The sequence below is a fragment of the Coturnix japonica genome, chromosome 7, assembly GCF_054131305.1.
Source record: "Coturnix japonica strain WE chromosome 7, WE-NBRP24, whole genome shotgun sequence".
NCBI classification, from domain to species: domain Eukaryota; kingdom Metazoa; phylum Chordata; class Aves; order Galliformes; family Phasianidae; genus Coturnix; species Coturnix japonica.
Window position 1 is genome coordinate 28,010,291 of NC_140669.1, and position 13,750 is coordinate 28,024,040.

Here is a 13,750-nt window from a genome sequence, read left to right on the forward strand (position 1 = left end):
CAAAAACTGTAAGAAATTTATCTTCCTCTCTTTTCCTCTAGAAATCTATGACTGTGTAAAACAAAAACCCCAAACAAACAGTAGTTCTAGTCAGCACAGCTTCACTAGGGGATAATCACAGCTATTCCAAGTTTGTTAACATTGACGACAAGCAAAGAAACTGATTTCAAATGGTTGTTTGGAAAAAGCAGAGTAGATTATGCATTTCTTCAGCTTTCTTTTTGATTACCCTCTTTGTCTAGATTTGATTTGGCTTCAGCAAAACAAGGCTATATAACAATTTTTAAAATCTGTTCAAAGTTTAATATGATGGGTTTCATTTTGGGGTGACATTTCAGTATACCAATAACAAAAAATACTTGGGAAACAAGACAATAAGGGGCTAAAGAGTAAAGGTTTTATTTTATCTGATTGGGATCTGAGGAATAAGACAATGAAACAAAAGGAGACGAAAGGAAGAGTAAGAACACAGTGAAGAAAAAGACAAAATGGATGAAATCCATTTATCCACCAGGTAGTAACTTTTTGAAGCATTCCATAAGAAATATGAAACCTGGGAAGAATAACACCAAGACCATGTTTTCCAGGCCTCAACCTGTTTGTGTTGGCCAGGCAGAGCTCTTTAAGAGTGACTATTAGATAAAACCACCAAAAGGAGATGAACAGCATGATCTCAAGAGTCAATATCAACTGACAGTTGCAGTAGAACTAGGAACAATTGCATTATACTGTCTGCACTAATAAAAATTTTAAACAATCAATTCTTGTAGAGACTGTTTTCACATACCTTGTTATAACCCAATTATATCTTCAGCTATCAGCAGATTGAGTTGTTTCCAGTTTAGAAAACAAGACAAAAATTGAAACTACTGCTCCCATGGAGCTCCAAGAGCTCTGGTAACACTTGTGTGGTTCTGCTGATTGTTCAGAACAGACTGCACCAACGTGAACTGTAACTGAATTGATTACTCCACATGTTACTCCCACTGTTATCCTTCCCAAGAACATCACATAATTTCTCCTTCTTTTAATCACATTCCATTCGTGGAGAGAGACCGATTCTACTTCTAGGAAGAAGTAAAAGATTTTAAAGAGCATCATGAGCTGCCCTGTTATCAGAATTGATATTGCATCCCAGAGAATACTCTAAGTGTGCTCATTTAGACACTAAATTATTCTTCCTGCTAGCAGAACAGTTAGAGCAGTGAGTTGAAGCTCAGTACATTTGCTCCTTTGATACTTACAGTTGCCCTTCCAGAATCCCAGCCAGTCACCTTTAATTGAAGGAATCTATGAAGTATACACAACACTGTGTACTCTCACCATCACCTAAAAACACCTGTGTCTTTAAAAGACAATAATAAAAAAAAGCAAAACAACCAACAACCCAACAAGTCACCAGAGAGCAATCACCTTCCCTTGATCACATCCAGCCAATGGACTGAAATATTAAGGAAGGGGATGACAAAGAACACACAGAATAGGAGGCTGCACAAAAATTGTTTCCATAGAAATCTTGTCCCTTAAAACAGTGATAGAAATCGCCATGGTAACTAACTCAGAGAGTTATGATGGAGATTTGAAATTCTTCCTGGTTTAAGGACCACTCCACCAGCAATTGCATCCATCTCAAGAAGTTCAAGACGTATGCTTACATACATATACACCCACACACAATAATTACATAGAATTTCTTAGCAAATTTCTGTCTGGAAGTTTAATAAGGGTTTAAATGATTTTATGGCTTTTGTTTCAGTTAACAACGTGAACAGCAATAAATAAATAAATAAAAGAAAAATACACACATCCAGATATGCTAAATATTGATTGAGAGCACTCCATAAAAATAAACATCAAGGATTTGGTAGAAGATAAAGAAATATCAGTGATTCTAGTCTCATTCTGAACAACAGCTATAAATATTTTGGCATATCCATCTCTTTTAAAGGAATCAGTGTTACCACAGGAATACAGAAACAATTTTTCCCTATTCCTGTGAACCAAACAATACAAATTAATGTAAGCTTTCTTTATGTCCTAACTCTACAAGTGTTTTTGGTCTCTTTATTCACATTCATACTATTTCGGGAGGGAAAAAAAAGCAATCAGACAGTGACCTCAAGCTGCTAACCACATTTGGGAGAAAAAAAGGCAGCCGATAAGAATGATTAAATAGCTCTCTTATCTGAATAGTACTTAATTTCTCACAGGAGGTTGCAAAGCCTTAAGGTATAAACAAATAGTTCTTCATTTTTCCCCTCATTTTCACAGAATAATTTTGCTGCTGCCATCAGTTTCAAGCACAGACATTAACTCAGAAATCCTATTCTGAGGAAATTTGTGATGGAAGCTAATTTAGATAATTGAAATGGTGAAAGTTATCGTGATGAAGAGCTCTCTTGGCCTTTCTTAACTCCATCCTCCCTGCTGTGTTTAGGTCAGAGACAGGTGAATAACTCCCTATCAAATATTAGCCTGTTTAAAACATAAATTTATTTCAAACATAAGGGCTACTTTTGGAGAACAGGCAATATACTACCATGAAGCTTTAACATGTTCAGATCTTCCTGTTTCATAATTCTGTACGCAGTGTGCTTAAGACTACACATAAGAATTCTAGCAGTTAAATGTAATCATAAAACAGAAGATGTGTGTGAACTATTAGCTGTGGTGAAACTCAGAATAATGCATTTTTTGCTGATCCAGTTCCCTTCCCTAACTGAAAGGTAGCCACCCTTCGGAGTCTGAATTTGGGAGCTCTAACTAATAAGCTAATGGGAGTCTTTACAGTTTTCCAGCAGCTGGCTCGTATAGAAACAAGATATCTTGGCACAGGGAATTATTTACACCCATGTAATTTCAGCATGACAGATGATTTGCCACATAACAATAGGAAGCAACAAAATAAGTGATTCGAGAAAGAAATGATTATCCCAGCTTTGGCTGAACTTCTCTTCCATCGTTAACACAACAATCAAGATTGCTGATATGGAGAGGCAGTATTTCAACAGTCCAAGAAAACTGCCATACTTGGCATGCAACAGTAACAACAAAAACAATACAAAAACGAAACCAATTCATCCCACAACCACTGTGACCACTCTAAATATATGAATTCAATTCTACTTCATCTAATTGTATTTGTCTAGGCTGTTTTTACAGGACATTTTAAATGGGCTGGACATTTTTCTTCATGTCACAGAGATTTTTTCATGTTATCCTCTCGTTAAATGTGACTAGTTGCTAAAAGGCTATATTTACGCAATGTTGTTAAATTTCTCTTGCCTCGTGTATTAATTATAATCAAGAAGAGAGAAAATCTAACTGGACTTCTTCTTTCTACTGAAAATAGTTGTTTTGCCTTTCAGTGATGCACAGTTTTTGTCTTTACAAAGCTATCTGAAACAATCATTAAATACCTACACAAGTTAACAGTGAGAAGAAACCACCTCCAGAAGAGTATTCCTGCTTCCTTCTACAGCTCTAACTCAGGTCATGGTCAGGTTTGATAGCGAGACTCTTGCCACAAAGACGTACAAAGAAAGCAGAGGATTTCTAACCATGACAGAATAAATACAAACCATATTAAAGATAGATTAAAAAATGAACAAAATTTTTACTCCCCTGAAGGCTGATAGGTGTTTTTCACTAACGTGCAAGGGAACAGCAAAGAATCACAGAATGACTTGGTTTGGAAGAAACCTCAAAGATCACCTAGTTCTAGCCTCCTTGTCTAGCAGACATGGGGTGGTTGAATTCCTTCATCAAGATAAGAGCCTGTGTGTATAGCATTGCTTGTAGTTGAAGCTAGAATGCCTCATCAGTGAGTCTCTGTAGCTCTATAAAGCTGGTGCTGCCACTGTGAGAGCCAAAATATTGCAACATTTGAGTCCTTAGCTTATAAGAAACCTTCTTAAGTGGGACTTGCACTAAGCAAAGTTTTTTTCTTTGAGAGAGATGCCATTCTCAAAAACCTTTCTAAAGAGCTGGAAACCAGATAGACTGCATCAGCTTTTCCAGTGCAGGACTTATATGTGCCTTTGTAAAAATCCATCCATTGTCTTTCACCCTCAAATTAACGAATGAGCAGAGAAGGAAAAGAAACTCTCCTAGCCTACATAAAGTGGTTGATTTCAGTTAAGCATCTGAGGAAGGAAATCCGCTGCCCACAGTGCACAGTCGTAATCATCTGCTAATCAACTGCCATCTCTTCAGTAAGGGACAGGAATCAAATAAAAAACAACAAACATACAAGCACACCTGCTCTACCAACATATCCAGTAAACAATGGTATCGGCATAGATAAAATAGATAAAAATCTATAGAACAAGGCTAAAACACATTATCAGAGTATCAGAAACAACACATTCGAGAGTATTTTTTTGCTGTAATGCAATTATGATTAAATACTCTTTGGATGTAGCTTCTGAATTCAATAATAGCTCCTCAGGGAGCTTTTCAGAGAGTAAAAGTTACAGTGTATTTGGAATTACCCAGATGATTTGCTGCCTCACCTCTATATGGCTAAGCTCACCACAGGAACCAATAGGCATTTAACGTAATTTCACTGAAGGCTCAATGATATCACTATGTCATATCCTTTAGAGGAGGTCACATCAAATTTGAAGCCAGCCTTTCACATCCCCTGCATGAGACTATTAAATCCAAGTGTTTGAAACAAGATCTTATTAAGATTACACAGTAAGACCGGAAATACTACCAAGCACTTTAGAGTCAGCTTCACACTAATGCTGATTTCAAAGATTCACTAGTTGAGCATCTTAAACAACTAGCCATAGGCCAACAGACTGTTCAGCCTCCTCTCAACTCAAATTTCCTGAAAGGGTTGACAATTACAATGTTTTGTTTTCCTTACGTGCTTAGTTTTGGCTATTTCACTCTCTTCACTCACCCTCTCAGTAGTACATCAGCCTAGTTCACATCTGACCTGAAATATGCCATATAAGTGAAAAACACCCTTACAGTTCCTTTTTTTTTTTTTTTTTTTAAATAATTTTGGAAAAAAAAATGAAGAAGAAGAAATAAAATTATCTGTTCTAGATCAGGCAAGAATTAAATGGTTGCATTATGCAGCTATGTTAATATCTTCAGTCCAAAGTCTCCAGTCATCCCTCACCATTAGCATGAGATTCACCACCTAGCCCACTCCAGAATCTATAGATAAGGAGTTCCCTTCAATATTGCTTCTCATGGTTTATTTTTTTTGTTTAGTATATTGAGTGCAACTCTGACAGCGAGACAGTTCCACAAACACCAAACCTAATTTTCCTTGTGTTTATCTAAACAGAAGCAAAAGACATTGCCCACAGGTATACATTCTCAAGCACAACTCATTACACTTGTAACTTCTAACTGTGCTCTGTTCTTTGCTCTGATACATACCTTTAAAACTAAAGATGTTGCTTGCTATTCAGTACCTTGACAACTCACCATTTCTGGTGATTCAGTTCCCAAAATAGGAGAAAAAAGGAAAAAAATCTTGAAGAGAAAAAGATAAAGCAACTCTTCTCCTCTTATTAACCAAAATCCAAAGTATTTTTGTCTTCAGATACTATTCCCAGAACCTTTAAATCATCTGAAGAATCTGCGAGGACAGTGCTCATTTCCATATCTTATTCTGGTGACAAATACTCTCAGTGATATCTGTTTTGATTTATCCCCTCTGGATAAGTACTGAATACCCACAGGATCCTTAAGACTGAATCTTAAGGTCTCACTTGCTGGGGACATACTGCGAGGGCTCCATTTCCATAATCACTAATTCATTAATTCATTCTGCCTAACTAAGTGAATATTTACATTTCTTATGGAAAAAACCCAAGGGGTTAGAACAGGTTCATTAGGATAGATTAAAAAAAATTCATTTTTCCCTAGTCTAAAATAGCTCAACTCTAAAGGATGAATTAAGTGTCTTTGGTGTCTTTGGAAATTGGGTATGTCTCAGTTTCTTCAAAGTGAGAACTCAATTCTTCATTTAAATCCCATCTGAACCATAAGTAGTTGTTGGTGAAAAGGGTGGAAGGCAACACAGCCTTTTCCTGTGTATCTTGTTTTATCTTTTATTGTCTTGCATTTATTTATGATTTAAGAAAAAAAGTTCAAAATACTGCTTCAAGAGGAAGAAATTCACTTAAAAAAAAACATTTTCTAATTTTATATTTTAAAAAAAAATCAAAATAATCAGCAAAAAAATCCAGAAAAATCCATTTCTAAATGTTATTTTGTTTTGATCAGCCAGACCTCCCTTCCAGCTTATTCCCAGATGTGAAGAAGGAATGAAATATGTGAAAACAGACCAGCACTTATATGAAAAACATGCTTCTACAAATGCTGTGTGCTCCCGTTACAGTGACTATCCAAATTACACGCAACACTTCTAAAACCAAGTAGAGGCCAATCAAATGCACCTGAAAGACATTAAATTTCTCTTTGATCAAGCTGCACTGACTACCTAATAACACAGAAAAAATATTGCTCTCTAATGGAGAAAAAAAAGGAAAAAAGTTAATCTATGTTTCCAATTAAATGTTTCTCTTGGGATTCAAGAAAGCAGTTATGTCAGTTTTATCTGGAAGTTCGATGTAATGCCTGGCTTCTTTTCTTGAGCAGCTGGAAATGGTTCCATCAAAACCCAGCAGCACAGTACTTCACCTCTTGTCATTCTTAACTAGCTTGTGAAGTCTGACAGTCTTCCCAGAAGCACTTTGTACAAGGATTGCATTTTACAAGGCAAACATTCTTTTTGGACTTTCTCAAGAATGGGTAGGCACATTATGGATTTAAGAGCTTCTGACCAACTCTTCTATTGGTAGGCATGCATCCCTGACCAGAAAGGTGAAACAATATCTGCTGCATGGCACTAAGGCTAAGTATGTTCTTATCCAGTATGAGGGAGGGGAAAAAAAAAAATATCTTTCTTGCATGATCAAAAGATATAATGCTTCCAAAATATGTCTTAAGGGACTGTTAGCTCCTCATCACAAATGTTGGTTACAAATTCTATAAGGGGAAGGAGAGGGGGAATAAATATTCTTTTCTATATATTTTGTATCCCTTGAACAGGTAAAAGAACCCAAGAAAAAAAATCCATAGGATGTATTAGTAATGTAAAATAACTTTAGCTTCACATTAATCAAGCTTGATGGCTTGATACCCATTCACAAATAACAGTTGTGAGATACTAGCACAATATGTTATGTTTGCTGGTGTGTTCTATACAGTTACTAATAAGTAAAGAAGGAACAGTTGCAGAAAGAATTTTATACTGATTCATACAAGGCATGAATCTTCTCTCTGAGGGCAAGCCATTTGTGTCCTGTACTGTACAATTAATGTCATTAAACAAAGTAGAATTAATAGCTCTCATTAAAAGCATCTGGAGAATTTCAGAGCTACAATAACTGCGATCAACACACAATGCTGAAGTGGAAGTCAAGGTTACATCCTTTACTCCCGCCTTCAACTTTTGCTGCATGAGCTTTTATTTATTAAGTTCCAAAGTCATTGTGTCAACATAGAATCACAGAATAGCTTAGGTTGGAATGGACCTCAAGGATCATCACGTTCCAACCCCTGGCTACAGGCAGCTTACCAACTGCTAGATCAAGCACTAGATCCTAGGTTGTGCAGGGCACCATCCAACCTGCCCCTAAACACATCCATGGATGGAGCACCATCAGACACTCTGGTCAACCTGTGCCAGCACTTGACCACCCTCTCAGTGAAGAATTTCCTCGTGAAAACAAATCTAAATCTTGCACTCAGTTTAAAAACATTCCCCCTTGTCCTATCTCTATCTACCCATGTAAAAAAGTTGATTTCCCTCCTGCTTATAAACTCTTTAAATACTGGAAGGCTATAATGAGATCTCCATGTAGCCTTCTCCAGACTGTGCAAGTCCAGCTCCTTTAGCCTGTCTTCAAGGAAGAGGTGCTGCAGCTCTAACACAATTATGGAGTTGTGCATATGGTGCATAACCCTATCCTCACACCCAGCCTGAACATCTCCGATGCAGCTCCATGATGTTCCCTCAGCACAGGTGATCTTAAAGAGCTCCAGTTAATAAGATTTATAAGAGTTTTTTAAAATGGCAACAACAGGCAGCACATAAAAACTTCAGAGAACACTTAAACTTTCCGACCAAAATAGCTGTCTTACCTTTTGAAATCACTGTCTGACCAGCAGAATTTATGCAGTGCTCCAAGTTTTAAGGGGAAGAGTCACACACAGTGCTTGAGGAGAGATCTACATCAAGAAGCGAAGGAGCAGCAGTTCAAATCTTCCATATCTGAAAACAAACAGATAAACAGAGCCTGCATCATCTTTACCACAACTTTTTGTAAACCTCCTGCCAGGAGTAAAGGTTAATTTTTATACAGCTCAACAGTGCAAACTTGTCTTGGATACATGAGACTAGTGCTAAGTTGTAAAAAATAGACTCGTGAGGAACTTGAGAGAGCTAAGCAAGGCAGAAAGGTAAAACTACAGGGAGAGGTGAGACTGCTCTGACCGTGACAGCTAGCACCTCCTGAATTCAGGAGGCAAAACAACAGTACGAAAAGGTGTAAAACCATATGGGGGAAAAACATCAAGTTGGAAAACAGCTACTCACTAACTGTGAGACTCAGCCCATTTCAAGTACAGCAGTGAGAAAAAAAAAAAAACAGCTTCTCTTCACATACATGTGAAGGTACATAAGTGAATCAGCTGAGAGAGAAAGAGACTGCTGCAACAGTCTCATAGCCTGGATATTTCCTTTCTATACCTGGGAGGTAAGATTAAGATATATCAAACATTCTGGAAATAAAGTTTCTGATGTTGAATTGCCAAGAGGGTACTAGCTTTGATTTAATAACAAAATCCAGTGACTCTATTTAACAGTAACAGAGTAGGACTTGAGCTTAACATTCATCAGAGCAAAAAGTCATATATTCTTTTTTCTTTAATATTTAAAATTGTCATTTTGCAGTGCACTGTATTAGAAAACTTATTCTTCATTTTATTGAAAACAATAGTCATCTGAATGTTGACATAGCATTTAAAAAAGTAAGAGAAGGGAGCATTTCCTATAAAACTATTTGCCACCAAAATTCCTAAAGGCATCTTAAATCTACCATTTGTATGCCTATTAATTCTTTCACAGTGATATATTGCAATTTAAGCACTTCAGAAATGGGAAAGCACCTAAGAGACTGGAAAGACAGTCCTGTGAAATTTCCAGATGTAGCTACAAAATAGATGATGCATCTACTAAGGAATCTTGTGGGAGAAGATGGGGCATTGAATACTGATGACAAACTGTGCCTTAAGCTTATGTTCTCAAGATGATCAAAAACCAGTCAATTTATTTTCACTCATCAAGCACCCTTCAGTGACACTTCACAAAAACTGGGGAAAAAAAAGACAAAATCCCACCAGACAAATTATCTCCTCTTGACCAAATATTTGTGGACATGAAAAAGCATCAATGGTATAAAAATAGCATGAGCATGTCAAATGCCATTTCTCAATAATTTAAAGAAAACATCTATACGCAATACATAAAACATTGGAGAAAAGCTGAAGCCTGATGTACCAGCAAAGGAGCATTGATGAACTATTCTTTCCAGACCTCTTTCTCCTACAAAGGGACAAGATTTTCCCATTTACTGGCAGGAAAAGTCACGAGCGTCAAATAAGTTTTAGGTGCAACTTCAAAAAGATCAAGCGTTCACACCGTCTTTAGTATATAGAACCATGCTAATCTCCTTCAATACATACACACACATGCTAAAATATATATACTAACTATTAATACTAAGATATAATTACATATGTATGAGCAAGAAAGAAGTGCAGTGCCAGAGCACTGGAAAACATTACTCACAAAGGCTGTGAAGTCTCTTCCTTGGGGATTTTCAAAATCTGCCTAGCCAACCATTCTAGATGCCCTTGCATCACAGGGGGGTGATGCATGACATCACACAGGGGGTTCTGGTGATGTCCAGAAGTCCCTGCCAACATCAGTAATTCTGAAATTCCAAACGGAATTCAATATCCTCGCATAAACACGGAACTCTCTGTAGTTTTTAAGTTCAACTATAATCCTTAATGTCTTTACCCAGAAATTGGAAGCTATATTGATGTTTTTCTCATCAGCTAGCAGGATAGGGGAGAAGGGAAGAAGTGCAAGAAGCTTTTCCATTAATTCACAAATACAAGCATGAAAGATCTGAAGCATGTATCCACAACGAAGTTCACCTCTTCATATGAAAATACCCTCCCCTGCTGTGCTATTTCTCAAGTTAAGAGTTATCACACTCCCTAAGCTCCAAGGCTCTCATTAAGGTGCACAACATGACAACTTGCCATCAGGCAACCACCTGTCCTGTGCAGAGCTGCAAAGAGCCCATGTAAGAAATGGTTTATGCTCACCTAACAAACACACTTGTGCATTATCTTCCATCTGTTATCACCACAAACAAGCAGTGATAAATGCTGGAAGAAAATTAAGTGGATGCTTCTAGGGTTGCCTCGCTGTTTATCAAGCAAAACTTGAACTCCTTGGATTTAATGCTACATCCTGGGGAAGAACCACTCCTTCTTCGCCTCCTTGCTGCCTGCTTTCTCCAGACCAACAACCACCAAGAATTTCCACATCTCAACTAGCCAGCACTCAAGGCAACAGGTCTTTTTCCAGAAGAACTAGGAGCACATCATAGGGAATGTAGAGGAAAAAGCCTTTTCTTTACAAAGAGTTTTAGCTTTAGGATTTAATTAGAGCATGAGTCAAGTTTTAGCATTAAATTTATGTGGTGCCTAACAGAATTAAGCAACTAAGAAGCCAGAGGTTATCCTGATTTAACTTGGTCACTCAGGAATGTTCTTTGCAGTATAGGCCTTGTAATTGGCTGCAAGTTGCTTAGTTTATCATGAGAAGCAAAGCGGCTGATGTGCTGTTTAAACCTCAGTGCTGCACTCCCATAAACTGTATGACAGGTTTATGAATGATGCTTAGTCTATTGTTTCCAAATCAAGTAATCGGCAGTACATAGTGAGGTTAAATCTAAGGCTGTTGGTCCTCCAGTTAATAGAGAATGCACGTTTATCATGCTTGTGAATAGGTCAAATGTTTAGCTCTGTTTCAGTTAAAATATGATAATAAAATCTGTAGAGTGCATCCTATTTTCTTCACAGAACGGCTTAATCTATAATAGGCTTTAGGAAACAAAACCACAACATTATACATTATTGATATTCAACCCATTGCTCTCCAATTTTAATGTAGCTTGCTTCCTTGTCTTGTCAATAAATTCAGCAGAAGGTTACATACACTGAAGTTTGAGTTGTGTCAAAAACAAAGCTGCAGCCTGCTTCCCAGGATGTGTTTACATGCATTATTATAGTTTAATCTTCTTTCTAATTTCCAAAGCAATGCATTTTCCCTCCTCTGCCATTTACTTTGAATGCGTCATGTTCACAAATGCTGATTACTTTTCTGCTAGGGATTTTCACCATCTGTGCTAACACAGTTGTTGAAGTTGTATACAATAGGAAGACGAGATAATAGTCGTTAACATGAAACAACAGTAAGAGACCTAAATTTGTAAGCTCCAACTTTGCCTATAGTTTATGATTAATGGGAACGAGTACTTACTGAAAGCTGATTATGTGCTTCATTTTGTGTGAGGCCTGAGGGGCTGGAGGCTTAGAAGACTAAAATCCCTTAAATTCAACCCAATTTAATGTCCCTCTCAAATTAACTTAGTTGGTTCAATCACTGAGTCAGCACAATCTATACAACAGAAGTCATTAGAATAGACTTTCTTTTGCCTTGCTAAGGAAAGTATCAGTTGATGATCAGAGCTGATAAAGCAGCACAAGACAGCACAGCATCTCCTGAAAATCACATTTTCTTTGAGCTCAAAATTAATGTTCTTCAAAGCATTACTACAACTCTAAACTTAGCTTTGAGTTTAGACAAAGGTCATATTTCAGTTCTCTAGCTAAGTGTAGAGGACAACCATAAATCTGTGAGAGATGGGACCATGAGTGCTACGGGAGTTGGGGTGCACAGCAAGGAGCTGCTGGGTTTAAGAGAAAGAGAGGAGCCCTTGAACAGCCTCTCAGCTCCCCTCACCACATCAGTTTCACTTATGTGTATTTTCACCTGACTTTCAAACACTATTACAGACATAAATTGACTGATTCATGATAAATGAAACACTAGGCTCAAGGTGAGCACTGATAATATTTCTGTAGTACCCATTGTGCATCTCAGAGAACCTGCACAGACTTTGTAGCAACTGAATTGCAAAGGAATAGCTACCAATTGTTTTTTGTCCTACTGTTCATTCGTTCTTATGGTTTTCCTGGCATTCCTGTCTTCTGTTCTGCTTCTCCTCCCTCTCAAGCAACACTCAGACTGGCGCATCCACTTCATTTCAGGGCAGTTATTCCCAGTTCCAAAGGCAGAGTTCCAGCTGCCACAAGTCAGCAACACTATTTATTTATTTTTATTTTCCTTCTAAAAATCAAATCTACCAACGCATTGCAAAGCAGCCTATGAAGGCAAATACTATAGTGTCCTATGTTCTAGGGTGCAGGAGAGTTGAGGGTAGGAAAAGGAAGAATAAACCAGCTACTTTACCCTTCCTTTATTTTCTCTCAACAGCTGCCTCAAGGTTTCCATTGAATTATCAGTGAGCTGATGTTCATGGGAAATAAATTACCAGATTAAACTGGTTTAACTAATCAAGGTCACAACTGGGGAAAAATTCCTCAAGAACATCTGGCTTCACCTTCTCGTTGCTACGAGTGGTGTGAGCTCACAGCTTTTCTTAGATACACCTAAGGAGCTGATACAGGAGAGAGAGTGTGTATTAAAGAGTCACAGGGAGACCACTGTCTCTAAGCAGTAGTCATCTCCCCACCCCCCAAGCTTCATTCCCAGCCTTTCAGTTCCCTTTGCTGTGCTGGTTTCTGACCTTATGCTCCCTGCAATGAGTCAGAGCAAGATAAGAAGTAGATAGTTTTAGCTTGAGCAGTGAAAGACTGGGCACAGGGAGAATGTTCTGAAAGAAGGGCAGTCAGCTGCTCTGCCTGACACCTGAAACTGTACCACTGCAATAACAAATCAGTTTGGCTGCTGTTGCTGTCTGGAATTTTTTTTGAAAGAACTAATCAAGTATGCTACTTCATTTAATTCCTATTCATTTATCTACCAGGTCCTTAACTAGCAATGACCTTGTGACTGGCAACCACACAATAGCTCTATTTCTGTAATTTATTCCAATACTTTTTTTATTTTTAATTCATTCCACTATTCGATGGAAGATAAAAGTACTCTTGAGGAGATGTCTATCCTAGAGAAAAAATTAATAACCCCCAAAAAATGTTCCAATTCTGATCCTCTGAGAAGTGACAGCCTATAATCCCAACATAAAGGATCTAAATTAGAGCTAAAATAAAGGCTTAGAATTATTTAATGATTAGGGTATTTAATATAATTATTTTCAAATGGCAAAAATAATCAGAACATTCAGAATTATCTATATAAAATAAGTAATAAAGTGGCACACTGCAGCCTCAGCTGTGCAGCAACTAAATTTAGAAGCGACATTAAAATGCAGATTCCCCTTTGCAACCCTACCCCCCTCTGCCTTAAACCAAATCAGTTCATCAGTCTGTTTCCAACTAAATGTGTAGGTTGTTCTGAAAGTGATGCCTCACGTTTATATACAGGGAAACT

At 37.5% G+C, this 13,750-nt stretch overlaps 1 protein-coding gene across 7 annotated transcripts in view; it reads right to left on the bottom strand.

Annotated features, from left to right (window-relative positions):
• LOC107316441 (uncharacterized) overlaps positions 1-13,750 on the bottom strand; it is a 297,655-nt gene that overhangs the window by 87,273 nt on the left and 196,632 nt on the right. For 6 of the 7 annotated variants that reach the window (XR_004307962.2, XR_014948400.1, XR_014948399.1 and 3 more), the window contains one exon: positions 8,179-8,308. The gene's annotated coding sequence lies outside the window, so the exon portion shown is untranslated. Of the gene's footprint in view, positions 1-8,178; positions 8,309-9,886; positions 9,997-13,750 lie in introns of those variants that run through there. The other variant, XR_014948402.1, reaches the window with a different exon arrangement.